The following is a 19,152-nucleotide window of genomic DNA, read 5'->3' on the forward strand; positions in this document are numbered from 1 at the left end:
CCTGCTTTAACTATTTCAGGGTTGCAGAAGCATTTAACCCCTCAGCAATACACACCGCATAAATCAAAATTCGATAACAATCAGTCCCTAACAAATAACCTTGTAATTTCCTCAAACCAATAATCTTTAAGTATCCTTCTGTGAAAAATGTGATGTTGTAGTCTTTAAAAATTATATCAAGGATTGCAATGTAGTTTGGAGAATTGCATGATTCTGTTAACAACGATTGGTGTGCACTACGGCTTGTTGCTTGGCAACAGCTGATAGTGCAATAAAAAAGAACAGTAACTGTGAAATATAAGCCTAGAAATGACTTGAGGTTTCAGAAAGTCAATGTTTTTTGCATTTTTACGATTTTCCTATTTCAGTATGTTAATACAGATATTAACCTGTTGATAGTTTAATGAGTTAATATGTCTCCAACAAAATAGTAGACCAGCTAAGTATATGTACGTTAATATTGGCAACAGTAATGCCTCGGCAATAATCTCTAATGACAGGTAACTGGGAATGAGGTAAAGTCTGTAATCCAATGAATCAATCAATCAACTCTGCTTTCAAAATACACATTTCAACTCTTCTAGGTGTCTATCTGTAGGTTCTTTTTATTTAAATAAGTGTTATGTGGTTCAATGCAATTTTTAAATTATAACTTTCGACTTTCCAAATACATATATCATTTACTTTTGGTCATTATACTAAAAGCATGAAAACTAAAAATTCAGTAGGCAAATGGTTAATGGTAATTTAAACTTTAAATAATGTAATTTGCTTTTGCCAATAAGCTTTCGATCATTTTGACATGGCAACTATATCTTCTATTGATCATCACCAAAATTGTATTCAGTACACCTCCAATGCAACCCTATTGATAATGTCCTGAGATTGTATTTATCACAATGTAAGTCATTTTGCACCCACTAATATAAATGCAACAAAAGCTGTTGTCAATCAGATCAGTAACGTAGCCTATTTATTTTCTTCTTTTCTGGATCTCAGGAGATAGGTTATGGGAAAGATTGAGGATTACATTTTTTTTTCTTTTGGAGTTTTCAATTACAAGGGCATTTTGAAAGGTTTACCTGGCAAAATTGGTCATGATGGCAAAGAATCCGAATACCCGAGACCACAAGTTGAAACTGAAAAAGTTGGGAATAGACAGGAACGACTGGCAGAGCATTTATTGTTACAGACCTGAAGATTTACTGGGGAACGTCCCAGTGCAAAACGTACGCTGGAACATCAGCAATGATTGGAGAGTCTCTGTGAATTGGGAGTGGGATTGGAGGAGTTTTTGGCAGGAGGGAGAATGTTCTGTGACGGGTAAGTGAGGGCTTGGCTGGTCTATTGAATTTGGAAAATCCAGAGGTTTCCCAGTTTACCCTTTTAATAGGCTTAAAAATCAACCAGTTGTGGAGCAATGTTCAAAATTGACCAATAAAAATTCAAACTATGCAGACCACTATTAGAAATGGCAGCCAGTGGTTACAGGTATGGTGGAGGAAGAGCTTTGAAGGGAAAGTATAATTTTTGCTGCTACAGGCCTATAAAAAAGAGCTTAGTTTAACAACTTTATACTAATAAATAAAAATGAATCGGGATAAAATCCAGCTTTCTCGACCACTTAATTAGCAGTTTCTCATCATTTGGTTATCGAAAGTAAGGAACTGAGTTTGGAACAAATTTTCCATTAGGAAATAAAAAAATTATTCCATGAAGACAATAAAGATAAAAGTATGGTATGGCAGAAAGAGTGGGAAATGGCACTATCAAATCTGAAAATGTCTCTAAATATTAATCCAAACATCAATAAAAGATACAAAATCCATAAACTATTGATATAACTTGGGTTTGTATCCTTGAGCTTACAGCTAGCAAAAGAAGCCTGGATTTTTGCGTAAACCCACATATGCTCCTCACTGGCAGAGGAAGAGAACTTTTAACACACTGATTAATTCAACATTAGAGCTGTACATTTTTTGAATGCTAAATAAAAAGGCTAAATCTCATTTAAAAAGCTGCAAGAAAATTAAGCTTATTCTTGGTATACAGCTTCTCTCCCCTGAAATGTTAACTGGGTAGAATTTGTTGCTCTTTTCACTGTCTTTTCTAATCCTGTTCATCAGTCTCGCTGCAAGTTGGTGTAGCTTCCTTCTCCTGCCCTCTCATAAAGTTATATGTAATCCAATTACATGCTGCTGCAGCAGCCACTTACACAGAGTAATGATTAGATATGTGGATTTGCTAAGATTAGTGACGTGATGCACCATTAAACAAATGCACATTTAATAACTAAGGAGAGAGTGCAGCTGCAACAAAGGCATCACATCATGGAACAAATCAGATTCGCTGTTAAAATAGCATTTTTGGAAGGTAATGACATAAATATGCTGAAATTATTTTTCCTTATTTGGACTTTTCTCGGGAAATGATTAGTGGTGGAATCGATGTTACGCTCTCCACTGCAATGCTTCAATAAGCAGCATAAAAACAAGAGACAGATATTTGCAAACCATGGGCACGATTCTCCCAAGAGGGAGTCCCTCAGCGAGTGTGTTTAGCCGCATGTTTCCCCTCAACTCGTGTTGAATAAGGGTTAGGGTTAGGCCGAGGCTGCACATAGCCCTGTTTTGTATAGTGGGGAAATCTGGCATCCCGATCTCTGAGGCCCCAAAATGATCGGCACCCCCCCACCACAGCCTGAACCCACTATGGGAATCCCCAACACCCACACCGGGCAGCCCTGGCCTGATCACGCACGCAACAAAATGCCTGGCAACCCCATGTCAGCTGGCAGTGCCACCTGGACACTAGGTGACATCAGTTCCAGGGCACCACCCTGTTCAAACGGCATTCAGCTGGGGGCCTCCGATAACCTGGGACCAGTGCTGAATGGCACTCACCCACGGTCTCTGACGCTAAGGGGTTGAATCCCAAAGACTCGGGTACCTCGGGAATCTGCACATTAGATGTGCATATCGGGAATATGCAGATTTACCAAAAGGTGACCCCGCCCATTGTTGGCACGTTTCACATGGCAATGTCTCACGAGATCACGTTTAATCTCGTGAGACATTGCAAGCCAGGTAGAACCCGGGAGCAGGGTCTCCGAGCTTTCAACGCCACGCTGCACTGTGACGAGCTGATTTTCGGGCATAGTGTGGCCTTATGTATGCACTTATTTCTGCATTGAGTAATAAATGGACTAGCACGTTTCCAGTTGGAGGTTATATTATTTTATGACAACAGGAGCATTAATATCCTGTAAGGAGAGATATGCCCTCCCTGTGGTGAGTTCGGTGGCGGGAAGCATTTAATCAGGCAGGAGGTCCTTAATTAGGCAATTAACATGAGTGGGGTTTCACCATGTGCGAAACATGAAAAGGAATGCTGTGAGAGATTGCTTCCGGGCTCCTGGGGTTGGGGCATGGTCCTTCAAAATCATAGTGCCTGATTGAGGAACCTGGCATCAGGAAGGGGAGGGCTTTTGCTGAGAACCATCTCTTTGCCCTCCCCATGAACTGCACCCTACGACCTCTCTGCCACCATCATTGATTCCTGCCCCAGGATCCAGCGATGATCCAAAGCCTTTGATGGCTGTTGCACTAGCAGCAGCCACCGCCTTCATTCCATTGAGCTGCCAGACTCTAATCGGTTGGCACCTGTCAGCAGGTGGGTCCCAGAGGAAGGCTGCTGCTAGCCTGTTCAGTGCTAGTGGAACAAGTTGTGGCAGGTATTCACTGAAAGACATGTATGGATCTCTCACCAGCTCTACAGAAAAGGGATCCTTTGATTTGGCATCACTGTGGATGAGAAACTTGATTGTGCAGACCTGGGAGAGTGAAAGAAGGGGTTTAGCTCATTGTGGTTGACTTCTATCAATGGGCATGGGGCTGAAGGTGGCATTTGGGGGCCTGAGGATGTTGTCACCATAGGATGAGCAGTGCTGGTTTTAAATCTTCAAAGTGATCCTTTAGAAGTTCTGGTGCTTTGCAACTGGAAACAGTGGCTGGGATTTTCCACTCCAGAATGCATCTTATGGGTTCAGCGACGCGAGCAGAGAGTATCGCAAGAACTGCAAAGTCATGTTTTACGTCAGCATAAACGCTTGACTTGATTGCCCCTCCTCCTGTCAGTCATAGAGCTCATTTCCTGACATTCAACATCGGGAACATCTTTTGAATATGTTAACATATAATTATCCGGCCCCTACTTCTGAATCTTCCAAACCTGTCAGAAATGCCATCAATGGCGGTGTGATGGCAGAACAGCGTGAATCATGACTGCCGTTCTAGGTGTTCACCTCCAAGAGGAACTCAGATGAGTGCAGCACTCAGGGGGGAAAGGGTAATGCCTGGGCACTACCTTAGCACAGTGCTGGGGGACAGCATTGAGAGGGGTGCAGTAGGGTTCCAGGGTGAACCGCTTTGCTCTCTTTGCGCTGAGGAAGTCTTCAAAAATGGCACCCTGAACCCCGGCTAACTAAGCTGCTGGTAGGGCGGGTGAATCAGAGGCCAGCGATATATCATGGGAATGATTGATTGCAAAGGTTGCCACGGCAACGGAAGTTGATTTTTAAATAAATAACATTTGAAAAATAACGGTCAGACAGAGCAGCCTGCCAATGTTTGATCAGTGTCTGGGTGTTCAAATCAACCTCAGGACATTTCCAGTAGATTTAAAGCGTGTTGGCTGGAGTAATATTAAGATAGCATATCCCTATACAAGCTTTTCAAATAATGTACAGATGCCCCAAAATAAAATAAAATAGCAATTAGAATGTGATATATGTTGTACTGAAAATAAAATACCAAAAGAATTCATAAAGTCTGCATTTCCCTTTTCCTCACTTAAATCAATGCACGATCAAAGAGTTCAGCCACATGCTGCAACTAGGTTGCCAAGGACCTCAAACAACTTAATAATTGCAAAACCTGGACATCAAAGGGACAAAACTCAGCTATGCCGTTATGAGAAGCTATTATCTGTTGTCCCTCCTTTCAGCCTGGAACCGCCACCGAGTTCATTACTCCAAACTCATAGGTACAATTGTCAAGATACTGTTATTTGCACAGAAGGCAGACATAATTGTAAATTATCCGTCTGTGCAAGTGACATGGCTTTTAACTTAAAATGGCAATCAAACACCTGAATGATCAAAAAATAACGTTCTTTCCCTGTACCAAATACATTTTGTCTTGAACCTGATAATTAAATTGTCAAATGTTACCTGCTCATGTAATCGTATTCTCCAAACAGGGATGATTTGAGTTTTCCACAATGCTTAGGTACAAAACAAATGTAATTTTAAATGAGGATTTCTTAAATATAATAATTAATTATTTTATATTTTAGCAATTCAAACAGAATATCATGAAATAGAAAATAATCCTACTTTGTTTTCAATTATCCATTATCTGCTTATAATACTAGCTGATATCGCATGATCATAGAATCCCTGCCGTGCATAAAGGAGGCCATTTGGCCCATCAAGTCTGAACCGATTCTCCGAAAGAGCTCCCTACCCAGGCCCACTCCCCCACCCAATCCCCGCAACCCTGTGACTCTATCTAACCTTTTCCAGACACTTAGGGGCACTTTAGCGAGGCCAATGCACCTAACCTGCATGTCTTTGGACTGTGGGAGGAAACCGGAGTGCCGGAGGGACCCACGCTAACACAGGGAGAAAGTGCAGACTCCACACAGTTGCCCGAGGCCGGAATTGAACCTGGGTCCTTGGTGCTGTGAGGCAGCAGTGCTAACCACTGTGCCACCATGACTCTTCTAATGCAATACTAGGTGTAGCCTTCTGGTGAAGCACAATTAGAATTAAAGGAGCAGATGATGAAAGCTTTAGTAGGAGTAACAGCACTGTCCTTGTAGACATGATGTTCTGTACTCACTCTGAGGATACCTTTCACCATGTTGTATCCTGTAATAAATGTGCTAAGTAAGGCTCAACACTCGCCATCCATGAGGCACTTTGAGTCATCAGCAGCAAGAGAGCTGTATTCCAAAATAATCCCTAACACATGGCCCAACATATTCCCACTTTACCATTAGCATCAAACTAGGGGTCAACCCTCATTAAGTGAGGAATATAGGAGAGCATGCCAGCAGCAATACCAGCGGACATTTAAGTGAGGTGCCAACCTAATGAAGCTATAACACAAGGCTACATATGGAAGCAGCATGCTACGGACAAAATTACAGACACAACAAATGGATCAGATCAAAGCTCTGCAGTTCTGCTACATCCAGTCACGAATGGTGGGCATTTCAACAACTAACGTGAGGAGGAGCCTCTATGCACATCAAAGCCTATTGTTCAAGATTTCTAAAGGTCCTACCATCCTGGTTGTTGAATCATCACTTCTCAACTTCAAAACAGACTATTTTGAGTCCATATGGGGCCCAAAGCCAGCACATGAAAGAGGTAGTGAAATACCTCAAAAATCAGTACTGGCCATCACCCTATTTAACCTGTACATAAGTGACCCGCCAGCCACATGCAGCGACACGTTAATCTACGCAGATGACATGCTGTGCTTCCCAAGCAAGAGATTTCAACAACATTATCAATGCTCTTCATGATGACCTTATTAGTAAATTCTCTGACTACTGCCAAAACTGGTGCTGCCAAAATCATATTATGTGTCTACCATCTTGACAATGTAAGAATTCACCAATAACTTGACTTCTGCCTGAACAGCAGCCCCACCGAACACCACCCTACACCTACCTACATTGGTATAATTTTGAAGCACACACTGCCTTCAAGCCACACCTCCAGAAAATGTCAGCAAAACAAAGGCTTGTAACAATCTCATCAGCTAAGGGCAGCACTGTAGCGCAGTAGTTAGCAGTGCTGCCTCACGGCGCCAAGGACACAGTTTCGATCCCAGCACCAGATCACTGTCCATGTGGAGTTTGCACATTCTCTCCATTCTGGGTTTTGCCAGGACCACTCGGCTCCAGAACTCATTACACCCGATTGTTCAAACACGGCCAAAACTGCTGAGGCGAACTGAGAATTCTCTTGATATCAAGACAACAATCGTATGATTTGTGACATCAAGGAGGCCTAGTAAAACTGAAGTCAATGGGAATTTGGGAAATACACACCCACATTGGAGTCATGCCTAGCAAGAAGGGATTGCTGTGGAATTGGAGTCCATTCACCTCAGCACGGGGATATGCTGCAAGAGCTCTTCAGAATGGTTTCCTAAACATAACCACAGCTGTTTCTTTTTCTGCCAGCTGGAAGGACGAGGGCCGCAAGTGCATGGGGCCATCAACACCTCACCTCCAAGTTGCCCACCAAGTCACACACCACTCTGATTTGGAAACATATCACCTTACCTTCAATATCACTGGGTCAGGGTCTGGAGCTCCCTCCCTAACAGCACTGCAGGTGTACTTAGCGCACACAGACTGCAGTGGTTTAAGAAGTGGTTTAGTTCACCACCAGCTTCTCAAGGGAAATTACATATGGGGAATACGTCCTTCGCTTGCCATCGAACCCACATCCCATGAAGAATACATTAAAACACAATTAGACCAGTGTATGCAGATAAAATTCATGCTGGATGCTAAATTCTTAAATTGTGCCGTCATTCCAATCTCATACTTGGGCTCTGTCACCCAGTGTCTCACAGACTGAGACACTGCGTGACAGAAAGATGAATTTTGGCATTGTCACCCTAATGTGTAATCACAATGTGACAATGGGCAGCACGGTAGCATAGTGGTTAGCACAGTTGCTTCACAGCTCCAGAGTCCTATGTTCGATTCCTGGCTTGGGTCACTGTCTGTGCAGAGTCTGCATGTTCTCCCCGTGTCTGCGTGAGTTTCCTTCGGGTGCTCCGGATTCCTCGCACAGTCCAAAGATGCACAGGTTAGTTGGATTGGCCATGCTAAATTTCCCTTAGTGACCAAAAAGGGGTTACGGGGATAGGTTGGAGGTGTGGGCTTAAGTGGGGTGTTCTTTCCAAGGACTGGTGCAGATTCGATGGGCCGAATGGCCTCCTTCTGCACTGTAAATCCTATGATTCTATGACAAATTTACACAAGCATACAGCACAGAAACGTACAGCACAGTACAGGCCCTTTGGCCCACGGTGTTTTGCTGACCATTTATTCTAATCTAAGATCAACCTAACCAACACCCCTTCAATTTACTGCTGTCCAAGAGTCGCTTAAATGTCCCTAATGACTCTGACTCCACCATCTCTGCTGGCAGTGCATTCCATACACCCACCACTCTCTTTGTAAAGAATCTACCTCTGACATCTCCCCTATACCTTCCTCCAATCACCTTGAAGTTATGTCCCCTTGTGACAGCCATTTCCACCCTGGGGAAAAGTCTTTGGCTATCCACTGTATCCATGCCTCTCATCACCCTATACACTTCTAGTTGCCTCTCTTCCTTCTTCGCTCCAGGGAGAAAAGTCCTAGCTCCCTCAACCTTTCTTCATAATACATGCTCTCCATCCAGGCAGCATTCTAGTAAATCTCCTCTGCACCCTCTCCAAAGCATCCTCATCCTATAATGAGGCAACCAGAATTGGACACAATATTCCAAGTGTGGTCTAACCAGGGTTTTATAAAGTTGCAGCAAAACCTCGCGACTCTTCAACTCAATCCCCCTGTTAATGAAAGCCAACACACCATGTTCTTCTTAACAACATTATCAACCTGGGTGGCAACTTTGAGGGATCTATGTACGTGGACCCCAAGATCCCTCTGTTCCTCCACACTTCCCAGAATCCTGCCTTTCACCCTGTATTCAGCATTCAAATTCAACCTTCCAAAATGAATCACTTCACATTTATCTAAGTTGAACTCCATCTGCCACTTCTCAGCCAAGCTCTGCATCCTGTCAATGTCCTGTTGTAACCTGGAACTTTCGACACTATCTACAACTCCACCAACCTTTGTATCATCGGCAAACTTTCTAACCCACCCTTCCACTTCCTCATCCAAGTCATTTATAAAAACCACAAAGAGCAGAGGTCCCAGAACAGATCCTTGCGGGACACCACTGGTCACCGACCTCCAGGCAGAATACTTTCCATCCACTACCACGCGCCGTCTTCTTTCGGCCAGCCAATTCTGTATCCAGACAGCCCCTAACTTTCTGAATGAGCCTACCATAGGGAACCTTATCAAATGCCTTACTGAAATTCATATACACCACATCCACTGCCCGACCTTAATCAATGTGTCGCTTCACATCCTCAAAGAATTCAATGAGGCTGGTGAGGCATGACCTGCCCCCCACAAAGCCATGCTGACTATCTTTAATCAAACTATATTTTTCTAAATAATCATAAATCCTATCTCACAGAACCCTTACCAATATTTTGCTCACTACAGACATAAGACTGACTGGTCTGTAATTCCCAGGGACTTCCCTATTCCCTTTCTTGAACAGGGGAACAATATTCGCTTCCCTCCAATCATCCGGCATTACTCCAGTGGAGAGTGAGGACGCAAAGATCATCGCCAACACCACAATCTCCTCCCTCGCTTCCCATAGTAACCTTTGGGCGGGGTGGGGGGGGGGGGGGGGGGGTGCGGTGCATTTGACACTTGGGCTGGGATCAGTTCATGAGGACAGATCAGGGACTGAACCCAAGACCTTTCTTCCTCATTTGTCTGGTTCAGCTGCTCACTGAATAAGCTGAGATACCTGAGACAGATGCTATTTGAATGCAGAACCCACAATGAATTCCTAACGTATGTCCAAAAAGATATTCCGTGTGACAAATGTTAAAATATTTGAAAAGATGAATATTGTATAGATGGAGGACAGCTGTGCGAACCTGTGCGGGAAACTAAAAATATACTCGACCAATAAAGAAAGAAAGCCTCAGGCCAGTAGAGCAATTTAGTATTTTACCCTCTCCAGTGCCTGAAGGGAAAAATAACATTTCATTGAAACGTGAGTCAGAGTTGTTCAGAACTGGCTCTGTGCCTGTTTTTGAACTGGAACATCCAATTACTGGGCAGAAAACAGAGTAGCCCCCTCCCCTGCTATGCCTCTCTTTTTTGTTGGAGTTGTGGAACATTCTTGGTTGCATCTTTATTGTGGTCTCCTCCCTGACCTCTTCCTTTGTTACAGTACACAATGATTGTGTTGTAATCCGAACATCCCTGCAGCTCTCTACATCAAATCCTCATCCCACTCTTGAGGTGGCCCTTCTATCTGGAGTCTTCTCACTCCATAATGATGCTCAATACGTTCTTCAATATCTGTAGCTCATTCTTTCCCATTCTACCCTGCTAGACATTGATTTTTTCCCCCCCCTCTCTTGTCCTATTTTCTCCCATCTGTGGTGATATGCCTGTGCACAGATTTGTATATAGTTGTCTGTCAATGTCTATAATTATCGATGCGACCTCCAACCAACTGGTGGCGATATAAATCTACCATGTGACTCGAGATATCGGCAGTTGATAGTAAGTCGTACAAGTGGATAGTCACACTAGAAGTAGCTCCAGGACAATTCACTAAATTTATTTATTTCGTTACCCTTTATATCATAGGTCATTAGTTATTCTTCCTCGTGTTCATCTTGTTAAGAAAACTATCTTATTCGTCAAAGAACTAGATGTCATTAAATCATAGAATTTACAGTGCAGAAGGAGGCCATTTGTCCCATCAAGTCTGCATCGGCCCTTTAAAAGAGCACCCTACCCAAGCCCATGCCTCGATCCTATCCCCATAACCCCACTTAACCTTTTTGGGCACTAAGAGCAATTTAGCATGGCCAATCCAGCTAACCAGCACATCTTTTGACTGTGGGAGGAAATCGGAGCACCCGGAGGAAACCCACGCAGACACTGAGAGAACGTGCAGACTCTGCACAGACAGTGACCCAAGCCAGGAATTGAACCTGGGACCCTGGAGCTGTGAAGCAAATGTGCTAACCACTGCGCTACTGTGCTGCCCAACTACACTTTCTGTGCTGATCTTTACCACAGCTTTCATAACACTTTCATTTCTTTCCTCTCTCGTTTTAAAGCTACTATTATTATAATAATTCCAATAAGAGGGATTCCTAAAACAGACCCTGGACTGGATTCAGTCCCGCTGTGCTGCATTTCTTTCATATGCAGAGAATGGGGTCCGTCTGTATGAATGTATGCCGCTTCCATTATGTATAGATGAGCCACGTTACGAGTTTGACTGATTACCTCACTTTGGTTTCTTTGTGTAGCTATTAGCACACTCAGGATAGTTCAGCAAGTGTTACCCAATCACGGAATCATATCTGATAGTAGATGTTTTGGTTTCGGATTTGCAAATGCTGGCTGGTTGAGTCCGGTCTGCCTATTACAAACAGACCAAGGGACACATAGGGTGCAATTTAACGGAAATCTTTCTACGTGTCATTTGTGGCGAGTTCCCCACTGCTACCTAATGATGCTTAGCCACTTTTTTGAGTTTTTCACTGATATAGCCCACACTGAGAATTTTTTTCATCACTGGGTGCTAAACTCAAGAGGTCGGGCCGCCATTTTGAAACTGTACCTTTATCTGTAAGTGAGCCTGTGGGTTCCCCCCCCCCCCAACCATGGGCAATGCCACCTCCCACACACATGGGAATTGCCCCATACCCCACTAAGGGGTCACTGGGGCTCCCCCCTTCAGGCCCCATCCATACCGCCTTCCAGGCCCCCACTTTCCAGAACCGCCATCCATCAATCCCCCAAACTCTCTGAGGTACCTTCCTACCTGCCTTACACCCCCATCATCTTTTATACCCCCCCCCCCCCTTTCAAACCATTTGCACTAAGGAGGTTCCAGTCAATATTAGGGAAGTTGAAGCCACCCGTCACAACAACTGTTACCTGACGAGCAGTTGACATTATAAATATGGACAAAGGGATTTATAATAACGAAGGCTGAAACCATGGTATGACAACAGGAAATGGGATTTTGTGGACAGGAAATGCCGATAGACGTACAAGTTTTAATATTTTATGGATTTACTTGCCTATTCTTTCTGACCATCACATCCTAACTTCACATTTGACATATGTTAATTTTGGGGCAATTTCCTGGTCCATGCAGAAGATCAGTGCGATCCTCAGTGACCATGTATTTGATCCCTCTGGGTTTTCCAGAAAACAATCTATGCACCATTGTAATGAGGAAGATTAAAGAGCCAAACAACAGCAATTTCCCTGCCAGAGACCTTTGGGCACCAAAGCAGGTGCTATACCCCAAGCTCGCTACCTCAGGAGCTGAAAAGTGTACAGGTTTATGTGCAATGCATATGCTTGGCTAAGCCCTTGGGTGACATTAGTATTGCTGGAGAAGATAGCAATAGAGATACCGCTTAATATCGAAACTTTAATGATGCTTTGATTCAGTACTTTTATCATATTTAATCAAAATATCTGCCTTAATTTTATTATTTGTCAAATAGGAATGATTTGTGACTGTGCTGGGTATTAATTTCAAATGCCCCAGGTGTCCCAGAATTGCCTGCTGACTACCAGAACTGACATTTCATATTTCGTTAAACAAAATACAAGAATCAGTGTGATGGAGACCAAAAATCTCCTGGAATAATGGGACGTAAAGTGACAACTGCTGATTATTCTCACATTGTCTAATCAAATTGATCTGAATACTGAGCAGGCCACTGATCTAAACCAATTTGGTAGAGTTATTAGCATGCTGACATAAAGTAATTGCTGGATTTGCAAAGCATGAGCTATCTCTATCCTATGAATCTATCCCACCCTAAGCAGTGGCACACTCCTGGTCTGCAGTCATATTTACCAACCTTCCACACCCTTCGAGCCCAGTGTGTATTTGAGGATCTGACAATCCGCATTCCAGGTAGCTCTCCCATCAATCATGGTTCAGTCTTGCTGCTGCATTTTGTTGTCTTATCCCCAGACATGTCAGCACACCGCTGAACGGTGCAGAGTGATACAGAAATCTGTTATTCGGCTCTGTGGTGCCAAGATTCTGGCTCATTTAGTTTATTATCATTTCCTATGGTAGGTGGTGCAGTGTTACCTTCTACCTTATCTCAACAGCAATCTTCGTAAGTCTGCGACTGCTTTTGTCGTATAGCTTTGTGGGTCGCCCTTTTTTCAGGCTGTTTTGCACCATTTAGAGCAGGTGGCTGAGGTGTGTGAAAATTCTTTTGAAGTATGACACGAGGGAATGATGTGGAGTATTAAGCTAAAAGAAGAAGAAATTTCAGAGATCAGATGCATGATACAAAGAGTATTGCACTGATCAATGGTGGGGTCCACGTGTGCCCTTGTGGAGACTGCTAATCATTCCACTCGCGCTGCATACAAGCTTCTCTTGCAACACTGGCGGAGGGAAGTTCTGTCCCTTGCAACTCAACGCAGAAACTCTTCGGAATGCCAGAGATCTAATATAACAGGGTCAGTGCCGTTTTTCCAGTGGGATTTCCTGACCTCTTGCTGGACCTACAGTCACAGAGTTTAAACCCCTTTAAGCTGTTAAAGTTCCACATAACTTCATAAATAACGCTGCCATTTTTGATCATTAAGCTAGAAAAAATTTGCATCCAGAAGTTACTAAATATTGTTTTATTTCAAAAATTTGACAGCACCTGGCTTTCAGCCACAAACCTACAAGAAATAAATACATTTCATTGAGCCAGATGTCTGTATCAAGAATTGTATCATTCAAATAAATATTAATAATATAATAATAATTAGGGTCTGGTTTAGCTCACTGGGCTAAATCGCTGGCTTTTAAAGCAGACCAAGCAGGCCAACAGCACAGTTCGATTCCCGTACCAGCCTCCCCGGGCAGGCGCCGGAATGTGGCGACTAGGGGCTTTTCACAGTAACTTGATTGAAGCCTACTTGTGACAATAAGCGATTTTTATTTTCATTTCATTTCATTATTGTCACAAGCAGGCTTTAATGAAGTTACTGTCAAACGCCCCTCGTCGCCACATTCCGGCGCCTGTTCGGGGAGGCCGGTACGGGAATTGAACCCACGCTCTGGCATTGTTCTGCATTACAAGCCAGCTGTTTAGCCCACTGTGCTAAACGAGCCCCTCATTAATGCCCTAACCTTTCAAATAACTGGCCATAAATAGAATAAAGCCACAATTGTTGGATCACGTGAGCATTGCAGTATGTCTCCTAAATCTGCTGCTTATCAAACAGTGATGGCAATGTTGGCAACAGGCACCAATTTGAAATAAACATGTTTCTGGGGGATTTTTAAAAAAAAATCTTTTTATTGGCATTTCTTATATTTATAAGCAGTTGTATATGCATCACATTTTCTTACCCATGCTAATTTACTTTATTGTACAGAGAGGTTTATTTTGTCCTTCGTTTAACTGATCCTATGTACACTTCGCTGTTCTCCCCCTTCCCCGTTACTCTTTGGCTTCAGCTGTGTTTTTTCTGAGGGATTCTTTATCTTGACTTTCAACAAGGGATGTGGCATAGCTTTTTTTATTAATTCCTTCACGGGATGTTGGCATCGCTGACTAGGCTAGCACTTACAACTCTTATTGAGCCAATAACACTATCACAGCCACTCTGAAATGAAAATGAAATGAAAATCGCTTATTGTCACCAGTAGGCTTCAAACAAAGTTACTGTGAAAAGCCCCTAGTCGCCACATTCCGGCGCCTGTTCGGAGAGGCTGGTACTGCTGCTAACCCTGTGAGCATTTATTCAAATTGAACTATTCCCAGCTGAATGGATTGCACCTTTGGGAGGAGAAATTGTCAGGACCAGCCCTGTCCCCATTGTTGTTGTCAGTGGCCGTAGAGAATTTTAGGGGTTCAGCTCTGCTACCCTCATGAAATAAAAAAAAATACACGGCCACAGGAGGCAACTGGAAGCCCATTGGAAAATTGCCCAAAAGGGATGAATGGGCGGGGGGCAACAGCAAAAATAGGAAGAAAAATTAAACAATAATATGTAAATGCAGGGTTTAGACACTGTGGTATTATCATAACTATCAGCATTACAAGGGTTAATGTAGTACCATGAACAGCCACTAGAGGGAGCTGCAGATATTACTATATAAAGCAGTGATTCTCGACCTTTGGGGAGTAGTGTATTCAGAGACAGCTAGTGAAGGTCAGAAGAGCAGTTAGTGTGAGAATGTTAGATTATAGTTTATACCAGAAGTGAGATTAGCAGTAGATGAGTGTAGTTTGATGTTATTGATCAATTCTGTATTCTAAAAGGACTAAATGTCAAAACCCAGTTTAGCAGGCAAAATAAAATCATAGCTTTGGTTAAGTAATACTGTGGTCTTTAGTGGAACACTGCACCAACTATCCTAAATAAGCAACACCAAGAACACCACCGACACTTTAAACTCACTTAGACATATATCTAATTTCCTTCATTGCCACTGGGTCAAAATCCTAAAATCCCTAACACCATCATCACAAAGACTACAATGGTTCAGGAAAAATACACAAATAACAAAAGAAAACTTTGCCATGAAGAAAATAATTTCCACAAAGGACAGCGAACTAGTAGACACCTCAAGACGATGTGAGTGAGTGGGAGAGTTTCAGTGTGAGAGCTATCCATTCTGGACTAATGATTAGGAAGAAATGTTAGATAAAGTGCAGCATCATCAAATGATCAACATTGTGCTGTCTATTGACCAAGATGGAAACAATATCTAAAATCATCCAGAGACCAAATCACTGGGAGCAAAAAGCATGCGTACAATCCAATAACTTAACCACAGAATTGATTAGAGTTTGAAAAAAAGTGAGACAGTTTTTAAAAAACTTGTTCCATTTCTGTTATTTATTTACAAATGATGGCATTTAATGTATTGTTAGACTGTAAGAAATGACTGGATAGTAAACAACAGCGAATATGTAGATGACATGGTGTTGATTAAAGAGTTGTCAGAACGCTTTGAATGGATGGCGCCATTAAGAAGCAATAAAAACTGGAACTTCAAGCTTTAAATCAATACCAGCAGACATACCAGCCACAAAATACAGATCCAGTATTTTGCCTTCCACAGCACTGTCTAAGCGTCTGCTGAAGAGGGGTCAGGTTTGATATCCAAATTTTGGTCGGGTTTGCTGGCGTCAGATCAGATGACAACAGGATAGTACAATCAACATTGGTGAGCTAGGGTTAGTGACTGAAGAAACAAATCAGCCAGGGTTCCAACTATCCATTATAAGACTGAATGTTTCTCCCCCTCCACCAACAGTAGGGGTCATCTGGGAGATGGAGAGAGGAGGAGAGGACAATCGCACAGGAACTGTAAAATCCATTTCTCGATGGCAGGACAAGATGGCAGGAATGTACAGTTCTAACCATTGTGGCAGAATAATGGCGGTTCCCATTTCCAACCAAAGGCCGTCGGGAAGTTTTTTTGCATTACATTGTCGCGATTCAAATGGAATGTGCACCCCTCCCCCGTCTAATCATCCCCACCCCGCTGACGGGTTGCCACACTGGTCCAGAGCAGATCCGGACCAACATGGTGTACACATGCAGGGACTTACCTGGGGATGAGCTGGAGTCACCCCTGTACCAGCAGACTAGATGGACTGCAGTATGGCTATGAGACATCAATGCATCATATTAAGAAGTCCTTTCTGCATGGATAGCATTGATGGTGACCTGGTAACCCATTGAGTGAAGCGAGTATGTGGAGTAGAAGGTGGCACTGTAGCACAGTGGTTAGCATTGTTGCTTCACAGCGCTAGGGGCCCAGGTTCGATTCCCGGCTTGGGCCACTGTCTGTGCGGAGTCTGAACGTTCGCCCTGTGTCTGTGTGGGTTTTCTCTGGAAGTTCCTGTTTCCTCCCACATGTCCCACAAGACATGCTGTTAGGTGAATTGGACATTCTGAATTCTCCCTCAATGTACCCGAACAGGCGCCGGAGTGTGACGATTAGGGGCTTTTCACAGTAACTTCATTGCAGTGTTAATGTAGGCCTACTTGTGACAATAATAAAGATTACTATTACTTATGCTGGTGGCAAGTAGTTAATCTTTTTCCTGCATTGCAGGGCTGTCCTCTGGTGTATACAGTTGGCACTCACTGCCCTGGTGATTGCCTTCCATGCAGGGCTGGTAAGTCAATTGGGCCTACTGCCTCCAGTCCTGGAATAGAGGACGTCTCTCCTGTCCTCCACTGCATTCAGCAATGCCTGCAGGGATAGATTGCTGAATCTGGGTGCCGGTGCTGCTTAGGCTCTGAGCCATTTGCTGAACCACAGTTCACAGTTGGATAGAGCTGCAAATGTCCGGCCGCCTTCTAAGTATGGTGCCTGGATATAATGGCGGGACCTGCAAAGTCCTGCCTGCTCCACTGTTAACAAGGCTTCATAATTAATGAGTCCAGCATCACGTGATTTAGCACGATTTGCCCCTGGGCTCTTCGGAGAGAAATAGTCTCGCCTCCCGCTCCCACCAGAGCAGAAAATCCCAGCTCCAACCTTTGTGATGATGGTGTTAGGGAATTCCAAAATTTTTACCCAGTGGCAATGAAATTTTATATGTGTGTATATCCAAGCGAGTTACTGATACTGTTAATAACATATTATTGTTTTTTTTTTTTCCCTTTTTTGCTGTTGCCATCTGCTTGACCAACTCCCTTTGAACCATTTGCTGATGGGCTGTCAATTGCCTCCTGCGGCCATGTATTTTTCTTCTGTCACAAGGGTAGCAAATATTGCAGGGCTACGAGGAGTATGGGACTAATTTGGCAGCACTTCCATAGAGCTAGCATCAGCACAATGGGCTGAATAGTCTATCTCAGTGCTGACAGATTCTATCATGCTGTCAAAGGATCTTTGCAGGTGGATGTCAAGTGATGTTTGGATAGCTCTCTTTGATGCCCTTGAAGTTGAGTCATTCACCAATGTGAAGAACTCACCCCTTTTGGTGAGCACAGAGGTGGTGACCAGTTCTTGTGTAGCTTAAACCACTGTAAAGCTGTACTTTCATGAGAGAAAACCAGAGGATAAACAATACATTCTCCTGCGTTATGTGCCTCACTTCTACTTGTTCAGGCAATGATTTTGAGTAGTGTCAGCGTCTGTTGAATATTTACATTACGGCCCATTGGCACCAGCTGCTCCAGTTGTAATGTCATTACGGTCTGTATTGGGGGTCAGGACTTGACTAAACTACAGTGGAAAGAGTCCCTCACTGCTTTGCTGTGGAGTCAAATGGGGCTTTAGAGAAGACTTATCCACTTGGTGAGGAGACCAACCTAGGGGAAACAAATAAATCCAACAGGGAATTCTGGAGAAATGTCTTTACCCAAAGAGTGATAAGAATATGGAACTTATCAGCCCAAGGAATAATTGGGGTGAATTGATTTATGCAGAAGCTAGATAAATGCGTGAGGGAAAAATGTTTAGAAGGTTAGGCTGATGGAGTTTGATGATGAGGGATGAAAGGAGACTTGTGTGAGGTATGTTTCAGATCTGCTAAGCAAGTCAATTGTTGATCATCTGCATTAAACTAATGTGGGACAGGGATTTCTCCCTCACCACCCATCCTCCAGTAATCTTTGTCTGCAAAAGTGAATGGGAGAAGTGAAAATCTGTCTTAGTCCCAGATGGCCATATGCTGCTTTCTCCTTTGAGGGAGGAGAGCTGACTGGTGGTGATTTAACCTGAGGATCACCACATCTCAAGGAAGGAAAAAGATTGAGAAGGCAGGTGGCTTCATGAATAATCTCAGCCAGTTTGGGAATTGAACCCAACTGTTGGCTTCAAGACTGCATCACAAATCAGCTGTCCAGCCAATTGGGCTAAACCAGCCCCCCGTAGATTTAACAGCATTACCAAAGGGAAGTAAATTCAGGCGCCTACTATTACCTAACTGACTAAAGTGCCTTAAAGGGTGCAAGGAGGAACTCAACATAAATTACACAGAAGAGTATTTAAACAGGCTCTTAATAGCTGCAGGAACTGTTAATGTTGTTATAACGATTTTCCAAGGAGTCATCTGGAGTTAAGTATGATTTTCGTTCAATCCCATTATTTAAACGAGATAGCTGGGGAAGATGAAATATTTATTTCCTTTTCACATGAAAAGTGTTTCCTCATTGATGTGATGTTCAGCGTCAGGGACAATCATCTGACAGCCATATTTGAACTGTGCCTAACCTTCCATC

At 43.3% G+C, this 19,152-nt stretch overlaps 1 protein-coding gene across 17 annotated transcripts in view; it reads left to right on the forward strand.

Annotated features, from left to right (window-relative positions):
• The window catches only part of jakmip3 (Janus kinase and microtubule interacting protein 3), a 416,080-nt gene that overhangs the window by 165,956 nt on the left and 230,972 nt on the right, over nt 1–19,152 (forward strand). The window lies entirely within an intron of this gene.

Source organism: Scyliorhinus canicula, chromosome 16 (assembly GCF_902713615.1).
Source record: "Scyliorhinus canicula chromosome 16, sScyCan1.1, whole genome shotgun sequence".
NCBI classification, from domain to species: Eukaryota; Metazoa; Chordata; class Chondrichthyes; order Carcharhiniformes; family Scyliorhinidae; genus Scyliorhinus; species Scyliorhinus canicula.